The sequence below is a fragment of the Panthera tigris genome, chromosome B2 (genome assembly GCF_018350195.1).
Source record: "Panthera tigris isolate Pti1 chromosome B2, P.tigris_Pti1_mat1.1, whole genome shotgun sequence".
Classification (NCBI taxonomy): domain Eukaryota; kingdom Metazoa; phylum Chordata; class Mammalia; order Carnivora; family Felidae; genus Panthera; species Panthera tigris.
In genome coordinates this window covers 131173995-131196882 of record NC_056664.1, presented here as the reverse complement: position 1 = coordinate 131196882, position 22888 = coordinate 131173995, and the positions used below count along the sequence as shown (strand labels likewise).

Below are 22888 nucleotides of genomic sequence, written 5' to 3'. Positions count from 1 at the left end.
GGGGTAGTGGTCCGGGGGCGCCGCTCTGGCCGGGGGTTAAACCTCCTTCCAGCCTCTGCCCCCAGAGGGTTTAACACCTGGAGTTCCCGCCTGCGATTTCTCTCTTGCGGCCGCTTGGGAAAGGGAATGGCAGATCGACTCTGAACTTGGCAAAGGACTTATAACGCTTTAGTATTTAAATGAAGGAGTGGGTCTGAAGAAGACCGAGGATCTGTAAAACAATCTTATTTAAGCCTTCAGCTACCAGAGGCTGTGACATAAACCCCAGGAATTGATTGAGAAGTAATAGGTAGTTTTGAGGGCTTTTATTTAAAGAACAAAGATAGGAAGCTTTGCCTTGCTGTGTTTATAAAAGCGAGGGAAGCCCCCCACCCGTAATATTTAGAAACACCTGGAGCCGACAATGCTCTGGCAGCGTCCTGAAATAAACTAAAGAAGCTGTTCACTCTGCTATAATCTGACAATCTTTGAAAAATGTTTTTCAGAGGTGGAGGCGTCTTAAAATTTAGACATCAAGGTGGGAGTAAAACCTTTACTAAAATAGCTATTGAAAAAAGCATGGATATGTCTTTAAACAAGTTTTATGGCCTGCCAGCATATGGCTTGTATGTTCACCCAACTAGAGAGTCCTTTCAATATGTCTCCAGCTTGAGGAAAGAGGAAATCCTCTATTTATTGCCATAAGTGCAGCATATTGTTCCATACATACATATCGCCATAGATTTTTACAGGTTCCTCCTTCTCTAACTCTCTTAGGTTCCCACTGACATTAGAAATAGAATTGTGGTGCTAAAACTCATAGGCGGCAAATGGCTTAAAGTTAAAAATGGTCACAGCTAAAAGCAGGAAAATGGCTCGAATCCAGTGCTTCTCAAACTTGAGTGTTAAGAGTTTGTTAAGACAAATGGCTATGCCTACCCCCAGAGGGGTTCTGGTCCCCCAGAACTGGGGTGCAGTCAGCTAATTTGCATTCGAACAAGTTCCCGGGTGATGCTGACGCCTTAAGTGTAGGAGCACAGTGGTTTAGATCGGTGCATGCCTCTCAAACTTAAAAGTGCATATGAATCATCTAGGATCTTGGGAAAGCTGATTCTGATTGAGTACATGTGGGGTGGGGGCCGAGATTCAGAATTTCAAATAAGTTCCCAGGTGATGTGAATGGTTTGAGTGGACCACACTTTGGTTAGCAGGATTTAGATGAGAATTTAGTCGTTAGCACATTTGCTCTGCATTCCTGAAGTTATAGACTACATGTAATCCCCGACATTTGTATGTTGAAATCCTAACCCCCAAAATAATGGTGTTAGGAGGTGGACAGAAGGTGATTTGGTCATGCAGGTAGAGCTCTCATGAATGAGATCAGTGCCCTTATGAAAGGGGCTTCAGAAAGCTCTCTCCCCTTCCACCCAGTGAGGACACAGAAAGAAAACACAGGCCTGTAACCCAGGAAGTGGATTTCACCGGAAACTGAATCTGCTGACACCTTGAACTTGGACTTCTCAGATTCCAGAACTGTGAGAAATGTTTGTTGTTTAAGCCACTCACTCTAGGTTAATGTTGCAGTAATTATGATAGTAATTTGTTGTATCAGCCCAGACTAAGACATCTAGGGAGCTGGCTAGTGAGCTTACTCAGACATTCTGGCTTAATCTTTCAGAAGGAGAGCCCAGGAAGCTATATTTAAAAACAAACAAACAAAAAAAAATGAGATGAGCGTGGCATGCACTTGACTTGCAGAACTACTGACTTAAAAATAATACCAGGTAATGTAAATAAGTGCCGAATAACATCCGCTCATGCAACCCCAAACTGGAAAAGGCTGAGAGTTGGGTTGGGCAAATGGAGAAGTCTTCAGAATCCTGGGCTGGTATTTCAGTGTGGAAGCAAGTGTTTTTCATCTATCAAATGAAAAGAAAATAATACAAGTAATCTGAGACTTGTGACTGAGTAAATGACTCTTTAACATTTCCATTTGCTACACAGAGGAATGGCCTGCTTGGAAAATCCCCCAGTGATGCTTTCACACATTCATCGAACCTTTCATACTTACTATGCTCTTTATCTGGAATATGTTCCAAACCATTACCTCATCCAAGACTCTCCCAGGTAAACTCCTCCTCATCATTCAAATGCTGGGTCAGCGGATTACCTGCTCTTTTCACTCCGAATTTCCCTGGCAGATTTACACATTCGTTTATTTAGAAATGCTTTTTATATAGAAAGCTTATGATCGTGCCAAGAAATGTTCTAGATACTCCAAGTACAACAGTGAGTAGAATGGACAAGATTCTTACTCTCAAGGACTTTATATTGTAGTGGAAGCTAGGTAGAATATTAAAAAGCAATCAAATGAGATAATTTCAGATAGATGCAGATTTTACAAAGAAAACTAGAGAAAAATGCCATGTAGTGAGTGATCATTGAATGAAGAATAAAAGCTAATCAGCAGGACTGTTCTAAAGGAAATATTGAAAGTAGATATCAAGTGTCATTTGTTTCCCCCACACAAATAACCAACTGATGCAGAAATATTCACCTCCTTGGTCTTAATTCAAGTGCTCCTATGAGAATGGGTCTGTTCTGGGTTCCCGGGTGGCTCAGTGGGTTAAGCATCTGACTCTTGGTTTGGGTTCAGCTCATGATCTCACAGTTTGTGAGTTCTAGCCCCACGTGTGGCTCTGTGCTGACATCACGGAGCCTGCTTGGGATCCTCTCTCTCCCTCTCACTCTCTGCCCTTCCTCTGCCCTCTCTCTCTCAAAATAAACAAATAAACATTAAAAAGAAAAGAAAGAAAAGGTCTGTTTTCACTCTCTCCTTCCACCAGTCTATGTGTCTATACTTGGACCCATTCTTATGTGTGTTAACTACTATAGCTTTATTATAAATCTTTTCAGGCAAGTCAAATCCTCTCATTTTGTAATTCTTTTTCAAGTTTGCTATAGCCATTCTTGTTCCTTTACATTTCCAGATAAATCTTAGCATTGACGTCTCAGTTTTCACAAACACACCTGCTGAGACTTTTATTGGAATTACATTGAATTCATAGATTAATTTAAGAAGAATTGAAAATACTCAGTCTTCAAAAATATTGATGTGGTATATCTAGCATTAATGTATGTCTTAATATCTTACAATAATATGTCAAGTTCTTGAATTGTTTATAGTTGATTTATAACAATGAAAATAAAACATTTGTGGAGAATGAATTTAGCTTCAATGACTATGATAATTCTAAAAATTAACTTACAGAGTTGGCATTTTTTTTTAAATTTTTTTTTTAATGTTTTTATTTATTTTTGCGACAGAGAGAGACAGAGCATGAGCAGGGGAGGGACAGAGAGAGAGGGAGACACAGAATCGGAAGCAGGCTCCAGGCTCTGAGCTGTCAGCACAGAGCCCGATGCGGGGCTTGAACCCACAGACTGTGAGATCATGACCTGAGCCGAAGTCGGATGCTTAACCGACTGAGCCACCCAGGCGCCCCACAGAGTTGGCATTTTTTTAATGTATAGAAACATATTGTTTTTTTCTGACTTTCCAACTCTTATATATTTTATTCCTTTTTCATATTTCAATTCACAGGCTAGGGCTTCCAATATGATTTTGAATAAAAATGGAGATAGTAGGCAACCCAGTTTTTGAGAGAAAGTTTTCAGCATATCCCCATTAATTTAGTTTAATGGGCTTTTTGCTTTAGAATAGTATTAGATTTACAAAAAAGTTCAACGATAGTACAGAGAGTTCCTATATACCTCATATCTGGTTTCCCTTGTTGCAAATATATTAGTTATGGTACGCTTGCCACAATTAATGAACCAACATTTATACAACTAATAAAGTCCCTGCTTTATTCAGATGTCCTAGTTTTGACCTAATGCCCTTTTTCTGTTCTGGGATCCCAGCCAGGGTACCACATTGCACGTAGCCTTCTTCAGCTTTGACAGTTTCTCAGACTTTCCATGTTTCTAATGGCCTCGATTGACAATTTTGAGGAGTCCTGGCTAGGTATTTTGTCGACTGTGCCTCAGTTGGGCTTCTCTGACATGTTCCTCATGATAACAGTTATGGGTCTGGGGAGGAAGACCACAGAGAAGTGCCACTCTCATGTCACGTCAAGGGTATATACAATCAACGTGTCAACGCTGTCGATGTTGATCTAGACCACTTGGCTGAGGTAACATGTCAAATTTCTCCAATCTAAGGCTGTTTGTTCCCCACCCCCTCCCTTTCCATAGTGTTCTTTTTGGAATGAAATCACTGTGAACAGCCAGCACTTAGGGAGTGGGGAGTTCCGTGCCACAGCCTTTAGGGTACAATCGCTACATAAATCCTTTGGAATTCTTCTACATGGTAGATTTGTCTCTTCTCTCTCATTTATTGATTCAGTCATTTCTTTTTTTTTTTTTTTAACGTTTATTTATTTTTGAGACGGAGACAGAGCGCGAGTGGGAGAGGAGCATAGAGAGAGGGAGACAGAATCTGAAACAGGTTCTGGGCTCTGAGCTGTCAACACAAAGCCCGATGCTGGGCTCGAACCCACGAACCATGAGATCATGACCTGAGCCGAAGTCAGATGCTCAACCGACTGAGCCGCAGTGCCCTTATTCAATTATTTCTTTATATCAGTTTATCTGGATTGGTATTAGGATAATTCTGAATTTATAGGAAGGGATAGGAAGTGTTCCTTCTGCTGCTATTTTCTGTAAAAGATTGTGAAGACCTTGCATTATTTTTTCTTTAAACATTTAGTGGAATTCACCAGTGAAATTACATAGGTCTGGTGCTCTATTTTTTGGAAGTTTATGAACTATTGATTCAATTTCTTTAATAGATAGACATATATTCAAGTTATCCAATTATCCCTGTGAGGGTTGGTATAAGGAAATGGTCCATTTAATTTAAGCTATCAAATTTGTAGCCATAAAGTTGTTTATAATATTCTTTTCTTATTCTTTTCACGGGCTCTGTAGTGATAGTGATGACTCCTTTTTCATTTTGCATATTAGCCATTTGTCTACTTTTTCCTTGGTTAATGAGGCTCTATGTATGGATTTTGTTGTTTGTTCGTTTTAAGAAAACAACTTGGTTTTATTAACTTTTCCCCTTTGATTTCATTGTTTTCCACTATAATTTTTATTATTAAGTTTTTCTATTTACCTTAGGCTTCATTTACTTTACCTAGCTTGCTGAGGTAGAAGATTAGGTTTTATTTTTTTTGATTATTATTTTTTTATTTTTTTAATATATGAAATTTATTGTCAAATTGGTTTCCATACAACACCCAGTGCTCATCCCAAAAGGTGCCCTCCTCAATACCCATCCCCCACCTTCCCCTCCCTCCCACCCCCCCATCAACCCTCAGTTTGTTCTCAGTTTTTAACAGTCTCTTATGCTTTGGCTCTCTCCCACTCTAACCTCTTTTTTTTTTTTTCCCTTGCCCTCCCCCATGGGTTTCTGTTAAGTTTCTCAGGATCCACATCAGAGTGAACACATATGGTATCTGTCTTTCTCTGTATGACTTATTTCACTTAGCATAACACTCTCCAGTTCCATCCACGTTGCTACAAAGGGCCATGTTTCATTCTTTCTCATTGCCATGTAGTATTCCCTTGTGTATATAAACCACAATTTCTTTATCCATTCATCAGTTGATGGACATTTAGGCTCTTTCCATAATTTGGCTATTGTTGAGAGTGTTACTATAAACATTGGGGTACAAGTGCCCCTATGCATCAGTACTCCTGTATCCCTTGGGTAAATTCCTAGCAGTGCTACTGTTGGGTCATAGGGTAGGTCTATTTTTAATTTTTTGAGGAACCTCCACACTGTTTTCCAGAGCAGCTGCACCAGTTTGCATTTCCACCAACAGTGCAAGAGGGTTCCCGTTTCTCCACATCCTCTCCAGCATCTATAGTCTCCTGATTTGTTCATTTTGGCCACTCTGACTGGCGTGAGGTGATATCTGAGTGTGGTTTTGATTTGTATTTCCCTGATGAGGAGCGACGTTGAGCATCTTTTCATGTGCCTGTTGGCCATCCAGATGTCTTCTCTAGAGAAGTGTCTCTTCATGTTTTCTGCCCATTTTTATTCTGCCCATTTCTTCACTGGATTATTTGTTTTTCGGGTGTGGAGTTTGGTGAGCTCTTTATAGATTTTGGATACTAGCCCTTTGTCTGATATGTCATTTGCAAATATCTTTTCCCATTCCGTTGGTTGCCTTTTAGTTTTGTTGATTGTTTCCTTTGTTGTGCAGAAGCTTTTTAAGAAGATTAGGTTTTAGAACTTTCTTCTTTTCAAACATGAATTTAGTGCTATACATTTACTTCTAAGCCCGCCTTTCATTGCATTCCATAGTTTGATAAACTGGAGTTTCTTTAATTTAGTTCAAAGTAAATTTTAAGTTTATCTTGATACTCCTTTGACCCATGTATTATTAGAAATTATGTTAATTTCCAAATATTTTGGGATTTCCCAGCTATCTTTATGTTACTGGTTTCTAGTTTAATCCTACTGTAGTCCGAGGACGTAACTGAGTGATTTCTATTCAATACGGCAGCCACTGGCCACATGTAGCAACTTATATTTCAATTAATTAAAGTTAAAGTTTGAAAGTATTCCCTCAGTCACTAGCTATACTTCCAGGGCTCAACAGCCACGTGTGTTTAATGGCTATGGTAACGGTTTGACGTAGATAAAGATCATTTCTATCACTGCAGCAATTCCCCCCCCCTTTTACAGAGATAAAGTTAACATATAACATTGTGGCATCTGAGCCTCCAGTTAAAACAAAAATAGGCAAAAAAAAAAAAAAAACCATATAACATTGTGTAGGTTTAAGATATATGACGTGCTGAGCTGATAAACTTATATATTGAAAAAGGATTACTTCTGTAGCATTAGGAAACATCTCCATCACTTCACATAATTACCATTTCTTTTTCTGTGGTGAGAACATTTAGGATTTACTCTCTTAGCAACTTGCAAGTATATAATACAGAATTGTTAATGATAGTCATCATGCAGTGCATTAGATCCCCAGGACTTATTCTTCTTATAGCTGGGAGTTTATACCTTTTGAGTTTATACCTTTATACTCCCTCATAACTACTATTCTACTCTGTTTCTAGGAGTTTGGCTTTTTTAGAATTCACATATAAACGATACCAAGCAGTATTTGTCTTTTCCTGCCTGACTTATTTCACTTAACATAATGCCCCCAAGATCCAACCATATTGTCGCAAATGGCAAGATTTCCTTCTTTCTCATGGCTGAATGTGTGTGTATGTGTGTGTGTGTGTGCGTGTGACATTATCTTTATCCAATCATCCATTGATGGACACTTAGATTATGTCCTCATTTTGGCTCTTCTGAATAATACTACAATAAATGTAGGTATTTCTTTTCATTTCCTTTAGAAATATTCCCTGAAACGGAATTGCTAGATCATATGGTAGTTCTATTTCAGGCAATACCATTATAGAACATGACAAAAGAGGATATCTTTATGATTTCAGGATAAGTTAGGATTTTTTAAACAATAACAAAACTGACAGTTATAAAGGAAATTATGCTAAGTTAAACTACATAACATTTAAATTTTTCTCTTAAATAAGCCAGTAAGAGAGTAAAACGTAAGTTAACAGAGTAGGGAAATATATTTACTACACAATAAAAACAAAAAACTCAAATTGGAAATATGTAAATAATTTATAAAACTCATTAAGAACATACATATGACAAAATAGAAGAATGGGAGAACAAGACTTGTAAAGATACTTCATAAAAACAGGCTCCAAATAGGGGTGCCTGGGTGGCTCGATTGGGTGAGTTTCTCACTCTTGATTTCTGCTCAGGTCATGATCTCACAGTTTGTGAGATTGAGCCCTGCATCTGGCTCTGTGCTGAGAGCGAGGGGCCTGCTTGGGATTCTTGCTCTCCCTCTCTCTGCCTCTCCCCTTCCCCTGCCCCTTCATGTGCTGCTCATGCTTTCTTTCTCTTTCAAAATAAATAAACAAAAACAAAGAGGATCCAAATAGCCAACAAACATATGCAAATGTGATCAGTCTCATCAGTCAGCAGGGAAGTGATCATTTAGACCACAAATCAATCTTTTCACACTTCATAGATTGGCTAAAATTAAAAAGTGTCGGGGTGGCCACCTGGGTGGCTCAGTCAGTTAAGCATCCAACTTCAACTCAGGTCATGATCTCATGGTTCATGGGTTCAAGCCCCGCATCAGGCTCTTTGCTGACAGCTTGGAGCCTGGAGCCTGCTTCCGATTCTGTGTCTTCCTCTCTCTGCTCCTCCCCTGCTTGTTCTCTCTCTCTCTCTCTCTCTGTCTCTGTCTCTCTCAAAAATAAATAAACATTTAAAAAAAAGCGCTGATAGTACCAATTGTTGGCAAAACTATAGAGGCCCCAGAGCTCACATGTATTGCAGTTGGGAGTGAAAACTTGTACAACTATATGGAGAAGTTTTTTGCTTGTTTTTTTTTTTTAAGTCCATTTATTTATTTTTGAGAGAGAGAGAGAAAGCAAGCAGGGCAGAGAGAGAGAGAGAGAGAGAGAGAGAGAGAGAAAGAGAAAGAGAGAAAGAGAAAGAGAAAGAGAAAGAGAAAGAGAAAGAGAAAGAGAAAGAGAAAGAGAAAGAGAAAGAGAAAGAGAAAGAGAAAGGGAAAGAGAGAGGGGATCCCCAGCAAACTCCACCTTGTGAGTGCACAGTGCAATTCAGGGCTCAAACTCAGGGACCAGGAGATCATGACCTAAGCCCAAATCAAGAGTCACTGAACCGACTGAGCCATCCAGGCACCTCCATATGGAGAACTTTCATCTGCTGAAGTAAAGGTACACATTTCTACTGCTAGGTACGCACTTGTGTGCACTGAAAAAACATGCAATAAGTTTTCTGATATCATCCTATGTTAAGCAACAACAGATTAGAGAAATACATTTTTGTGTAGTTATGCAATGAACGATGCAGCAGCAGTGAAAATGATCACCTATCAATCTGTTCTGCAGCATGGACTGACCTCACAGACAGGTTGAGGAAAGGAAACCAGACTCAATCTAGTTCGTGTGGTCTGGTTCCACTTCTATAAAATAGTAAGACTAAACAATAAGATTAGCATTCAGGATAGTGTTTATTATTTGGCGAAAAGAAAGGGTGGAGTATTCAGAAGGAACATTCTAGGTTTTGGCAGTGTTTGATTTTTTCAAATCTAGAATCTAAATCCTAGATGATAGCTGTGGTGGAATTGTTTAGTGATAATTCATCCAATTCTACACTTTTCACTTGTGTAATTTTTTCTTTGTAAATCAAAACACTGATGAAAGTTTATTTAAAAAAATTAATGTGTTTTTTTAAAGAAGCTTATATACGAATGACCAAATGGGATATATGAAAAGCTTCTAAATCAAGAAATAATAGCAGTGAAAAAAATACAAAATAAAATAACAAGATAATATTTCACAATCATCACATTGGTCAAAACTATTATAGTGTGACAAAGTTAAATGCTGGTAGTAATGTGAAGAAATGATCCTTCTCCTAACTGATGATGAGAATGTAAAAATCCTAGAATATTTGTAGAACATTTTGGCAATATCTGGTAAAGTTCTATGTGTACTCACTAGATGTATCAGAAGAGTTCTCTGAAGAAACAGACTCAGTAGGATGTGCATGTGTTATAGGGGCCCACAGCAGGCTGCCCCAAGATGGGTCGCTTTGGCATGAAGATGATTTTGAGTTAAGAAGCAATCAAAACCCAGGAGTTTCAGGAAAAATTCTTTGCCTTTCCCACAATAGCCTAAAAAGAATTTAGATAGAGGACCTGCTCCAAAAAGAGCACTATCACCATAGATAACTACATTATCCTATGAACTAGGTATGGTAGACAGGGAGGGACCTAGCAAGGTCGGTTTTGTTCAAGTTCTGTCTGTCCCATTGTTTCTGAGGGACCCAGCGAACATTTGTTTAACAAGCATTTATTTTTTCATCTTCCTGTGAGTTGCATTCCTTCCCTTTGAAGTTCCAGACCCCTGCCCCACTCTCCTTCATTCAGAATGACATATATATCTCATTTTGCCTGACTGTCTTTGACGGTCTTTGGAATTTCCAGATCTTCGTGGATTCCCCATACATATAAGAGCAAACTTGATTTTCTAATGTCTCATGTCAATTTGATTCTTAGTCTGGCTAGAAGGAACCTGAAGGGGACAGGAAATGTTTGCTTTCTGACAGTGTTTACATAAATATAAAGACACACATATCTCTAATCTCTAATTTGTAGATCTAAAGAGGAATTCCTTTATTTTAAAGAGATGTCTTATACAATGATTATAAACACTAGCAAGTCAGAAATATGCAGGGTAGGCTAGCAGGATAGAGACCAGGAAAGAATTAAGGGTTGCTGCTCAACTCTGAAGGCCAGCTGCTGATGGTAAGTAGGGCTCTTTCTTAAGGTTTTCAACTGCTTGGATGAGGCTCAACTACCTTATGGAGAGTAATCTGCTTTACTCAAAGTCTACTGATTTCAATGTCCATCTCATCCAAAAAAATACCTTCACAGCAGCATCCGGATATCCGGGTATCGTATCCTAGACGAGCTGACTCATAAAATTAGCCATCACACCTATAGGGTGCCTGGTGGATCAGTCAGTTGGGCATCTGACTCTTGATCTCAGGATCTTGAGTTCAAGTCCCGTGTTGGGCTCTGCGCTGGGTGTGAAGCCTACCTACCTACCTAAGTACATACATACATACATAAAAAATTAACCTATCACACCTAATAACCCAACATCAGTGCTAAAAACATAAAACAAAACCCAATCTTTTACAAATATTCACAAGGAGTCATGGGCAAAAATATTGCATCATTCAGTGTAATCGGGAAAGGCAGGAACAAAAAGAATGAGTAAATAAGCTATGATTTATTAATTTTTTGTAACATTTTTAAAGTTTATTTATTTTGAAAGAGAGAGAGGAAGCGAGAGAGGGAGAGAGTGAATCCCAAGCAGGCTCTGCACTGACAGCAGGGCTCCAACTCAGGAACCATGAGATCATGACCTGAGCTAAAACCAAGAGTTGGGTGATCAACACACTGAGCCACTCAGGCACCCCAGCTATGATTTATTTAGATAGTGGGTTAACATACAGGAGATAAAGGTAAGCGAAATACTACATGGATATGTAGAGATAGCTTAAAAATACAAGGTTGAGTGAAAAAACTAGGTTTCAAAATTATTTTTATGGGTACGGAGAACAATTTGCAGTTGCCTTTGGTTTCCCTCTTACTTTGTGAGCTTCTTTTCCTTCCTCTCACCTCCCCTTTCTCCTCCCAGTGTTTCCTTTACTTCCCAAATAAGCTACTTACATTTGAAACATTATCTTTGAGCCAGCTTCTGAGGAAATCCAAACAAAGGCATGCAGTACATATAATTCAAACATGCAGTAAAAAAATACTGTATGCGTACAAAGGTACTTTATGGAAACTTCAATCCTTCAAAGGGATCTTGTGTTTTACTATAAAAGTAATGTCTCATTTCACTTTTTCTGCCTTATGTTTCTGCTTTATGTCCTCCAAGCTCTCAAAAAGACCTATAAAATCTCTAGTAAGATTGTCAAGTATGTTAGGTAAACTATTAGGCTGTTGGCTGTATTATTTTCCATGAAGATATTCCTCCTAAAGCCTTTCATTGTCTTTCTCTAATTGGGACTGAAATCTTGGGCTGGCTGCACAGCTGTTGTTCTAGAACTTTCTCTTGCCATAATTCTGAATTTTTTTCTTCTAATATGTTGGAGCTCTCACTTCTTTGATCTCAAGTCTACCTCATCTTATTCTCATATTCTTTAATAACTTTCTGGAAAAAAGGTTTTGAAAGTAAATAATTTTGAGTGCTTACATGACTGAAAATACTATTACTTTACCCTCATATTTGATTTAATGTTTGAATAGTTCCATGATTCTAGCTTAGAATCTTTACCTTCTCAATTTTAATTTCAAAAGCATTTGTTTATTGAGTTTTTGCTTTCAGTATTACCTTATTAAGACCAATTCCATTGTGGTTGACTGTTTTTCATATGTAGCCTATTTATTTTGTCTGGAAGTTTTAATCCTTCTCTTTATCCATGATATTCTGAAATTTCATCAGATCTTCCTTGGTGTAGATCTGTTTGTATTCATTGGGCTCTTTTATTTTATTTTTTAAAAAAATTTAAATGTTTATTATTTATTTTTGAGAGAGACAGAGACAGAGTGCAAATGGGGGAGGGGCAGAGAGAGGGAGCACAGAATCTAATGCAGATTCCAGGCTCTCAGCTGTCAGAGCAGAGCCTGATGCAGAGCTTGAACTCACAAACCGTGAGATCATGACCTGAGCCCAAGTCCCACGCTTAACCGATTGAGCCAGCCAGGCATCCCCACTGAGCTCTTTGAATATAGAAATTTATGTCATTCAATCCTGGGAATTTTTCATGTATTGTTTCTTTCCTATGTTCTCCCCTAAAATGTTTTTGGTTCTCTCTTTGTGAAATATCTATTATCTGGCTGTTTAAACTCTTGGATTGAGTCCTGTTTGTTTGTTTTGACTTTTATATTTTTGTCTTATATTATTTTCGTTATTACTGCAATAATGCTGTGTAATAAAATTCTCTAGAGCTCAGTGTCACAAAAAAGCATTTATTTGTTTGTTTGTTTGTTTGTTTATTGCTCACTGGTCTCTAGTTGACTGGGGCTCTGCAAGGTTTGGCTAGAGTCACTTGGGCTTGGCAGATCAGGGTTATTTGCCATGTGTATTTCTCATCTTCCTTGGACCAGTGGCTTCTCAACAGGCAGATGTTCAAGAAGCCAAATAGAAACTCGTGTGCCACTTAAGACTTTCGTTTAGAAACAGCACACTGTCACTTCTACGTACATCTTTCGGCCTTGTGGTTCTAACTCAACATCAGTAGAGTGGGAGAATATCCTCTACTCTGTGGGGGAAAGGAGGAGATATTTTCTAAAAAATAATCCAACTTCTCACACTTATATTTCATTTTTTAGTGAGGTTATTCTTCCTCAATGATTTCCTATTGATTTTTTTGCAATTATATATGTTACCTCCAAGAATTCTTCTGGTTCTTTATTCTTTTTTTCCAATAGCACCATTTTTTTTCTAATAGCACCATTTTATTTTAAACAAAAAAATATTTTCTCATACCTGCCTGAAAAATTGATCTTTTTTTCTCTATTTTTCTCCCAAATTTTTTCTAAATAGCACCATTTTTTTTCTAATAGCACCATTTTTTTTTCTAATAGCACCATTTTATTTTAAACAAAAAAATATTTTCTCATACCTGCCTGAAAAATTGATCTTTTTTTTTCTCTATTTTTCTCCCAAATTTTTTCTAAATTTTCTACATTTCTCTTGGAGTGTTTTTAATCTTTATTATGTCTCTGGCTTACATACTGGAGGCTATATTTCAATGTCTCCTGATATTTCATTGATTCAAGAGTGAGACACCATCATTAGTGGAATTCTTTGAGCATGAATAGGGATTATTGACTGGTGAGTTTCACCATTGGATGATTGGATGGGAGACCCAGCTACTACTTTGTTGACCCTCTCCAACTCAGCGTCTGCAGTGCTTTTCTCTTTGGTTGCTCACATTTTCCAGAAAATAATTTCTCAGTCTCCTTTCTGAGAGCTATAAGCCTCATTGCTAGTTAGAGAGCACAGAAGTCTCCATGTTCAGCCTGCAGATGTTCCCCACCCACCTCGTCACTTTGCCCTTCATTACACCATGCTTGGTATCCCCTTCCATGTAATTCCTCCTGATAGCAAACCCTATGGATTCTATAGGCAGGTGAATGGTAACATGTTGTACAGACTTGCAGAGAGGATCTCATCAAGTAACTGAACTTTGAAGTGATATTAAACTAACTTTAAACTGCTCAGAGTTTACCTCATTGCCCTCAAAAGAATCTTTACCTGCAGGCTCCTAAGTCTTTCCAGGTCTACCTTCTACATTGCATAGTTTCTCATAAGCATCTCTCTTACAAGTGCCTAGATTTCTGCATTCTCAGCTCTGCTATGTCAATTACCACTTCTGGTATGCTTTCCATTTTCAAAATATTTGTAGCCATTTCTCATTTCCTCTTGTCTCCTTTTTCAGTCTATTTGATTTGGGTTTTTTTAACTTTTTTTTTTTTAATGTTTGTTTACCTTTGAGACAGGGAGACAGAGCGTGAGTAGGAGAGGAGCAGAGAGATAGAGGGAGATGCAGAATCCAAAGCAGGCTCTAGACTCTGAGCTGTCATCACAGAGCCTGACACAGGGCTCAAACTAAGGAACCATGAGATCATGACCTGAGCCAAAGTCACATGCTTAACTGACTGAGCCACCCAGGCACCACTTAGCTTTTAAATTCATCTGTTGTCATGTTACTGGACTTTTAGGAGCAAATGGAGGTAAATACATGCATTCAATATGCCATGTTTAACCAGAATTCAAACTAAATTGTGTCTCAACCCTGTTTAAAAATCATGAGTGTTTCTGGGGCGCCTGGGTGGCTCAGTCGGTTGAGTGTCCGACTTCAGCTCAGGTCATGATGTCGCGGTTTGTGAGTTCAATCCCCAAGTCCGGCTGTGTGCTGACAGCTCGGAGCCTGGCGCCTGCTTCGGATTCTGTGTCTCGCTCTCTCTCTGCCCCTCTCCTGCTCACGCTCTGTCTCCCTCTGTCTCAAAAATAAAACATTTAAAAAAATCATGAGTGTTTCCACACGAAGTTCAGTTTGTAAGATGACATTTGTTGCTTCTCAACATCTCGACTTCCACTCATACTGTCTCTTTTAGTCATTGCTGAAATCCATCCTTTTTTCCTAAGATGACATGTTCTCTTTTTTCTTGGGGCACTTACTCTGAATTCCCCTTCCCCTTCGTCTCCCTTCCTTTGTCTCGTTCCTAACAGCCTTCAGCTTTCAACTTAAACCACACTTCCTCTTTTCCCTTCTCCCAGTCTAGGAAGGAAGCCCCTTATTTCCTCTGCAATAGCATCCTGTGTTACCCCACTCACTTTGGCACTGCATTATAATGTACATTTAGTACTTTGTGTCTCATTCTGCATTATAAAGTCTAATCAGGGACTTGGGCTTGGTCACTCTAAGAACATCAACATTCAATATCTATGTAGCAGGTACTCATTAAAAATTTGATGAATGAATATCGATTGAGCACTAGACTCTAATCAAAGATCTGAGCTCACATCCTAGTTTCTTCCATTGACTAACTCTGTGATCTTTGAATAGATAAAGAGCATATCTAGCACGGTTAGGTCAATTTCTGCCTCTGCCGTTTCTTATGTGACCTCAGGAGATCATCAACTCTCCAGTCTCCGTTTTTGCAGCTCTAAATGGAGCTCAAATATATGCCCTGCTGTCCTCACAAAGTGATATATAGATAATATTCATAAATATGCAGTTCATTTTATCAATGCATAAAATATGCTAAAAATCAATCATGCTTTAAGTGGCTATTGAGTAGCTCGTACTGTGGTCCCTGGCAAGTCCTTTGCTATACATGTCGAAGTGGATTTTCTGTGTGTCTTTCTGATTAAATTATCAGCCTCTCATTTTTCTTAAGTGTCTATAGTAACATGATATGATTGAGATCAAAAGCACAAAGTGCCCCATTATTAATATAATCTTAAGTAATTAAAAATGTATTAATTTTTAAAGTATCAGACAATTAAATTTCCCAATATTTTTCCATAGGTTATGTATTCCTACTTAACCATTATAATTTTAATTCCATGTTTCATTTTTATATAATTTTCAACAGTTGATGCAGAACAGCTTGGCAAAACATAAATGAAATTCTAGCCAATTTTGACAATTCTCTTCATGGCCTTCTGTTTTCACATTGTGCAGGATAATCTAATATTCATGAGATCAAAGAGCCAAATACAATGATAACATCTTAGTTTGTAGGAGATTGTATTTTGTGTGGCAGACTTAGTGTGGAGGTCCCACTATTGTGTGGGAGCAGGATATACTTTTAACTATTTCTTCACGGAGCCAATTGACACCATCTTCCAGAAAATGTACAGTAATCAATTTTATGACTAATTCCTATATTGAATTGAAAATCCTCTTTGAATCCACCAAAGGCCATTTTTTAAAGTAAATTTATCTGCTTTTTTTATCTGCAGTACGATTTTCATGTCTAAACTAGTCATTGCAATGTTGATTTGATTGCCCGGAAACGTTAAAAGGAAATAAAAAAGAGAGAAAGAACACTTAACAAATACCTCTTTTCTCAGAGCCATTTAAGAACATCATTTGTGAAGATACATTTACAAATCTTAATGTTTCAAACAAAACCCAAATGTCTTCGTGGGATTGTCTTCATGGTTTGATGGAGATCTTGTTGGAGATAGGACATTTCAACATAGATTATGTCATATTTCTAAACTGTTGAATGTATCTGTTTTGAATATATTTTGAAATGTTCAGTTGGTGCCCCTCAAAGAATAGTAACTTCTTGTTTAGTTCATGTATGTAACACTCTGAGGAAATTGTGTGCAGATACTAGTTCAGAGTCACTACAGACAATGTAAATGTACTTTATTTGAACACTTGCTCTGTAGTAAATATTATTTTGAGTCCTATACATCTATCAACACCTTTAACTGAACATCTCCATAATATGGGTACTTTTACTATTCGTATTTTACAGATGAAGGAATGGGCCTCAGATGTCACAGATAAGAGGTGGTAGGTCCCAGACACAAAGCCGGACAACTGGTTCCAGAGTCCATACTCTTCACTCTGCATTGCTGCCTATTCCAGAACTCAGCAGTTAGTAGCTTCAAGAGCAAGTAGACTATTTGCTATCATCCAGGTATAATAATTTGTCGATTGGAACTGTTTGGCCTCAAGAGGGCAAGCTTTGCAAATTCAATCCGGCTGAATTGACAGAAAAAGTCCTGGAATTCAAGACTAATTTGCCTAGGAGTTTCCTTGAAGCAAAGGCCATGAAGTCTCAGTCAGTAATGTGTTGTCCAATGTATATGGTTATGGCATTTTGAGTCAATTAGAATATCAAGAAGGTTTCAAGATTTGCTACATATTAATTAAATACGTGTTAGTGGTTGAAGGATGATCTATCAACAAAATGACTTAGTCAAAATTTCCAGACTCTGGCCCTTTGAAAACAAAACCGTGAGGCCAGACCCAGCATAGTTGTCATAATTACATAGAGATACTCTGAAAAGCAAGATACTGGGTCAATCATTTCCTTTTCCCATCTCCCACCAATTCTACATTAACGTATTTATTGATTCCATCTTAGGAATTGTTCGGGTTAAATATGAAATGTCAATGCAACCAATACTGTTTTTACTTTCATTAGTGTGGTGGTCAAGTAAGTCTAAGTTAAACTTTATTAACAAAAACCCTCAAACTGCCGTGTCTTAACCTAGAACACGTTTATTTTTTGCTCATGTGGAATCCTATGTGGATCTGGGCGAGGCTCTAGGCAGCTGCCCACCACATGATGATTGGGATCCATGCTGCTTCCATGTGGTGGTGTCATCGCCATATAAACTTCTGCATCTGAAATCGCTACACCAGAGCAAGAGAAGACTGAACAGTCTTGCACCAGCTATTAAATGCTTAACCCTGAAGTGACACACGTATCTTCTGTTTACAGGGCATTGGTGAGTGCTAGTCATGAAAGCCTGTCTACATCCACAGGGTTAGAAAAGTAGAAGTCTACCATATGGCTGGAAGGAGAAGACACCAGAAATTTCTCCCATATGTTAGATTACTGTTTCTAGATTACACAGAGAATAAGCAAACACATTTATATTGTGAAAGACAAGGAGTTATTTCAATAGTTATAAGTGCATTATATAATGATCCCTATTGAAGTATAAAACGCTAAAACTGAGACAATTGTCTAGTGGCAAATATATTACGGGAAGTGTTTTGCCCATTATATGTGCTTAAGCTTGGACCAGTGTTGAACCTTGGTTTATTGACAATTTGAGGTGGAGAATTCTTTGTTGTAGGGGGCTTTTAGCATTCCTGGTCATTATCCACAAGATGCCAGTAACCAAGACCCCTCACCACCCAGATGTGATGACCGGATATGCCTCCAGACATTGCCAAATGTCCTCCAGAGGGCAAAATCACTCAAGGTTGAGAACCACTGGTTTGAAACACCCTCCCTCTAATTGTCGACCCCAAACCTTTGAGTTAACACAGTAACTTATGCTATGCGTATATACTTTGCAATCTATAAAACACATTACGTGGCTTCATCTCCATTCATACGATAATTAGAAGAGAATGGTATTGTTATATTTAACACAAGGAAACAAGTTGGAAAAGGTGAAATGCTCTGTCCATTTCAGGTGAGTAAATGGCAGGGAGACAACTCATTCTAAAACCTCTCACTCTGGACTCATAAATAGTCATAAGTCTATTGAATACCTTCTGTACGACAGGCACTGTTGTAGCTATAGAGGATACATACATAAAAGGTCCAGTTCCTGCTCTCAGGAGACTCCGAGTCTAGTGGATGAAAGAGGCAAATTAACGTAAAATTACATTGGCGGTAATTAAGTGCTGATAGAAAGGTTTCCAGCGGTTCAGAGGGAGGCACTTCACCCGCAGGAGTCTCAGGCAAGCAGTGGAGATACTGCAGAAGAAAGGAAGGAATGATAGGACGCAAGGGAACAACGAGAATGTTGAATTCCATTTCTGACTCACTGCAGAGAAAAGGAGCTGAAATAGACAGCACTCCTGAGCAGATCAAAAAGAAAGGAAAGCATGATAGTCTGAGCTGTGAAAGGGAAGAATTGTGAAAAAATGCTAATCCCCAAACCTGCAGGCAGGTGTTGTCTGAACAGTTGCCAGAGACACTAACACCCAGCACATCACAGCTGTTCTGTTTGTTGATTCAAATGAATCCCATTGAGCATCACAGAAAAGCATTAAAAATTAAAAAAAAAAAAAAGCTCAAACTCTATATCTTTGAAGTATAAGAAAAGTAAATGAGCAAGAATAGGTTAAAAGAAGGGATCTCGCGTATAGATGACAGACACTATAATTTCTAGAAAGTGTGACCTGCTGGAAGCTCAGCGGACAGTTCATTTACCCAAGGGTTGAACTGCGGTCACTTGGAACAAACTCGTCTTGCCTTTCGTGTTGACTATGTCCTGATATTTAAATATTTCACTCAGTTTGCAGCTTGAGAAAGATTTCAAAACTGTGGCGATTCATTAGCTAAGGGTGACTATCTGTCAATGCGTAATTTAACAATGTGGTCAATTACATGACGGCACACTACCTCAAGTGTACCAGACGGGCCGTGCACTTTAAACTCTCACTTGGGATCCTGGGGATTGTTATTGAGTAAAACGTGTTTTAGGTTCCTTGTTTGAAAACCAGAGAGGGTGCAAGGCTATTTTCCCACACAGGAGCATCTAGGTCCTCCGTGCTCTTTTCAGTATGAATCCGTTCACTTCTCTCTTACCCTTTACCCATATTGCTGTGTTCCTTAGGTCACCTGCCTTCACAACTAGCAAAGAGTGACTCATTCCTTTTCCTGTGCCACTATTATCTCACCATGTCAGGCTCACTTTACCCTCTGGGCAGGTCCTGCCTGCCTCTTGTTTGAAATCCCACCTCTTTTCCTGATCTTGGGCATTAAAATTAGTCCTCACTTTCTGCATTTGGCTCTTTCTGCATGGGTCACTGTTGGCAGCTCTAAGCAGGACCTTGTGTTGGTGGAGGGCAAGAATTCCTCACTCAGACTCACCCCCACCCAATCTCCCCAGGTGCTCCCTGCAGGGAAAAACTGACAGTGGGAGGGACAGCTTCTGTAAACTCGCTTTGATAAAACCTTGGCAAGAGTAAAAATTGGAGAGATCTATGGGCAGGGAGTAGTGTAAAGAGAGGTGGAGCATCATGGGAAAGAGCTCAGGGAGGAAGTTTCAGTGTCTTTGTGACTTGGGTAGGGAGGGGTGAAGGTGTGCAGTGCAGGAGGGACAGCCTCCTCTGGGCTGAATCCCCCAGAGGTTCATCCGTGCGTGCCTGGGAAGTCACTGGAAGACAGGCTCCCGCTGCATCCAGAGAAGGGAAACCCCGGGGCTACTGAAAAGGAGTCAGCGATGAAGGAGCTACAGCTTACAGACATAGGATCCGAAAAACATGCTTTTCTAAGAAGTGCAAAGTGGGAAAAGAGCACAGGAAGTGGCATCAGGAGCAGTAAAAATAATCTAGGAAAGCAAAGGGGGCTTGCTGAGCAATGGGGAGTCTGGCATAACTCTTTTAGTGTCTAAAAGGTTTATCACAGTGTCCTCGTTAGGGGCAGAGCCCAGGGCAGAGATCTCAGTTCTGCCGCGTCTAGCCATGCTATCTTGGGAAACGTACTTACATTCTCTAAGCCTCTTTAAGTCATTCCCACAGAAGTTTTGTGAGCATCTAATGAAATGAAACACATGCAATTGTGTGATGCCTGGCACAGGGGAGTTTTCAGTAATTGACCAGCTCCTCCTGTCTGTCAGAATGATGGGGCGGGGGGTGCCGATGGCTGTGGGGTGAAGCGGGGACAGCTTGAGTAGTAGATAAAAGCCCAGACTTTGAGTCAGACAAAACTAGATTCAAGTCTAGTTTTAGACCCAGACTAGATTCAGACCTGCCCCTTGCAAGCATGCTGTCTTGATCACTCTAGGTAACCTTTATGACCTTCAGTTTTCTCATCTTTAAATGAGGCTTAATAAAATATATTTCAAAGAGATAAGGACTAAAGTGAGGATTAGCCGTAATGTATTAGACATACACACACACACACACACACACACACACAGTTTCTGGCATAGACTAAGTCCAATAAATTCTAGCCAATTTTATCAAGACTCCAGCAAGTATGTTGGCTTTTTGTCTTTGAGTGAGCTTTCTCAGGGTGATGATCTATGAAATAATTTATCTTCCACAAAAATTTATCATATTCTTATTATGGTCAAGGCACTAGTCTAGATGCTGAGGGAAAGGCACTTAGAAATAATAAAAAATAAGTCCTGTCTTCAAAGTGGTCACAGTCTGATGGACTGAAGAGACATATACATATTAGTAGGCAAATGGTCCATTTGCAAAGTGGGGAGGAAAGGACTGAGCAGACATAGATATATTGGCAAGAAAATGGTCCAGTTGCAAAATGGGGAGGAAGGGGTTAATTCTTATTATAAAGACCCACAAGTCCCCAGGAAGCTGATCTTGAAGGGTGATGATTTCAAAGGCAGAGAACTGGAAGAAGGATGCCTTAGGGAGTTGGAATAACTATGCAGAAAGACTAAATATGAAAATGCTTGATGTGTTTGGAGAGGAATTTGGGGGCTGTATGTGTGTTGCAGGTTGCTATAATTATAACTTGATACTTGATTTTGGTCTTTCCTTTTTTAATGATGGAGCTATTTCTTATTCAACAAGACTTCATAGTGCCTTGTACAAGGTAAGCTTCAGTGAAATAAATTAAATCGAAGATGCTCTCTCATTAGATTCTAATTTTCCAAATATCCTAAGGTTTATTGCTTTTTTTTTGCATGATAAGTTTATTTTGTAGAGCCATTCCAATTAATATGCTTAGGTATCTCTGCTGACAGTGTTTCAGAAATAATAATAGCATGACTTTTGAAATTTTCATAGCAATTTTCTTGGCTTTAAATAATTCATCCTTCATACTAGATTCTGTAAAACTGTGTAACAATTTAGCCACCACCACCTTTTGATTCTGGCTGATAATTATGAGGTTTCTTTCTGTCAAGTAGTAGCAACAAAGAAATGCCTCTCTGCCTCTTTGAGGGAAAGGGCTTGGAGGTGGAGGTCCAGAGGACAGGTCGCTTCCCAGCAAAAGAGGCAGCCAATCCAAAGATGCGCTGGTGCTAAACAGGAATGAGCGCAAGACTGGTGATCAATGTCATCATCAAATGCATCATTAAATGCACTCACCTGGATCATTCAGTTCTGACCTACATATTAATGAAGAGGAAGAGGGAGGAAGGAGACAGAAGGTGTTGCACAGGCAAGAACACTCTTCAGAATCAGACGCATTGCTGGAAGAATCCAGTCATCAGATATATTTGAAGTCCGTTTAGTTTCAGTAAGAACATAAGAAAGTAAAGAAGGATTATGAGATTCAAAGGACTATTATTTCAATGTTTCTATTGCTCGTGAATTATTGCATTGCCAGATGACCTTGAATTTATCTAGCTCATTCTTAGATCACCAGGTGTTTCCTCATGACTGGACCATTCCCTTGACCCCACATTCTCCTACAGCTACAACCTTGCTTCTTCCTCCCCGTCCCCCCACCCCGCCAACTCCCAAATGACAGAAGTTGTCTATACTCAATTCTTCCTTTTCTCCATTGTAGGGATAACAGTAATCTCCCCAGGACTAGTGCAGAGTCAGCCCTGAGCATTCCTCACTGGCCCCCTTGGCTGCATTTCCATAGGGGAGGAGCCCCATTATCCACACAACCTCTTGGTTTCCCCCTGCTTCTCCTCCTTCTTCTTTGGCTGCTCTCTCTTGGACTCTCTCTGTGATTCTCCATCATCCTCAAGACTGTGAGATGTGGGTGTTCCCAAAGTGTCCACCTCTGATCTGTGCTCTGAATTTCAGACTTTTATACCTGCTTACCACAGCCTAAAGCAGATTCTCAATCCCCAACCCACAGCATGTTCTCTCAATGTTTTCACCATCTCAACAAGTGTCATCCCCACTTTCCTATTGTTCAGGCCCCCCAATCTTGGAGCCATCCTTGATCTGTTCTTTCTCTCGCTCCCCATCTAATCCACCAGCCGTTACTTTCACTCAGTGTTTTTAAAATATTTCAAATGGACCACT

At 39.2% G+C, this 22888-nt stretch overlaps 1 long non-coding RNA gene across 2 annotated transcripts; it reads left to right on the top strand.

Moving 5' to 3' along the window:
- Window positions 1-12: 12 nt before the first annotated feature.
- Window positions 13-18989, top strand: LOC102957699. Of its 2 annotated transcripts, XR_445664.2 has the most exons (5): window positions 13-517; window positions 1411-1514; window positions 1658-1763; window positions 1984-2106; window positions 16713-18989. It is a non-coding gene; the product is annotated as an uncharacterized LOC102957699 (long non-coding RNA). The 2 variants fall into 2 exon arrangements; XR_006217906.1 differs by lacking the exon at window positions 1658-1763.
- Window positions 18990-22888: the final 3899 nt, after the last annotated feature.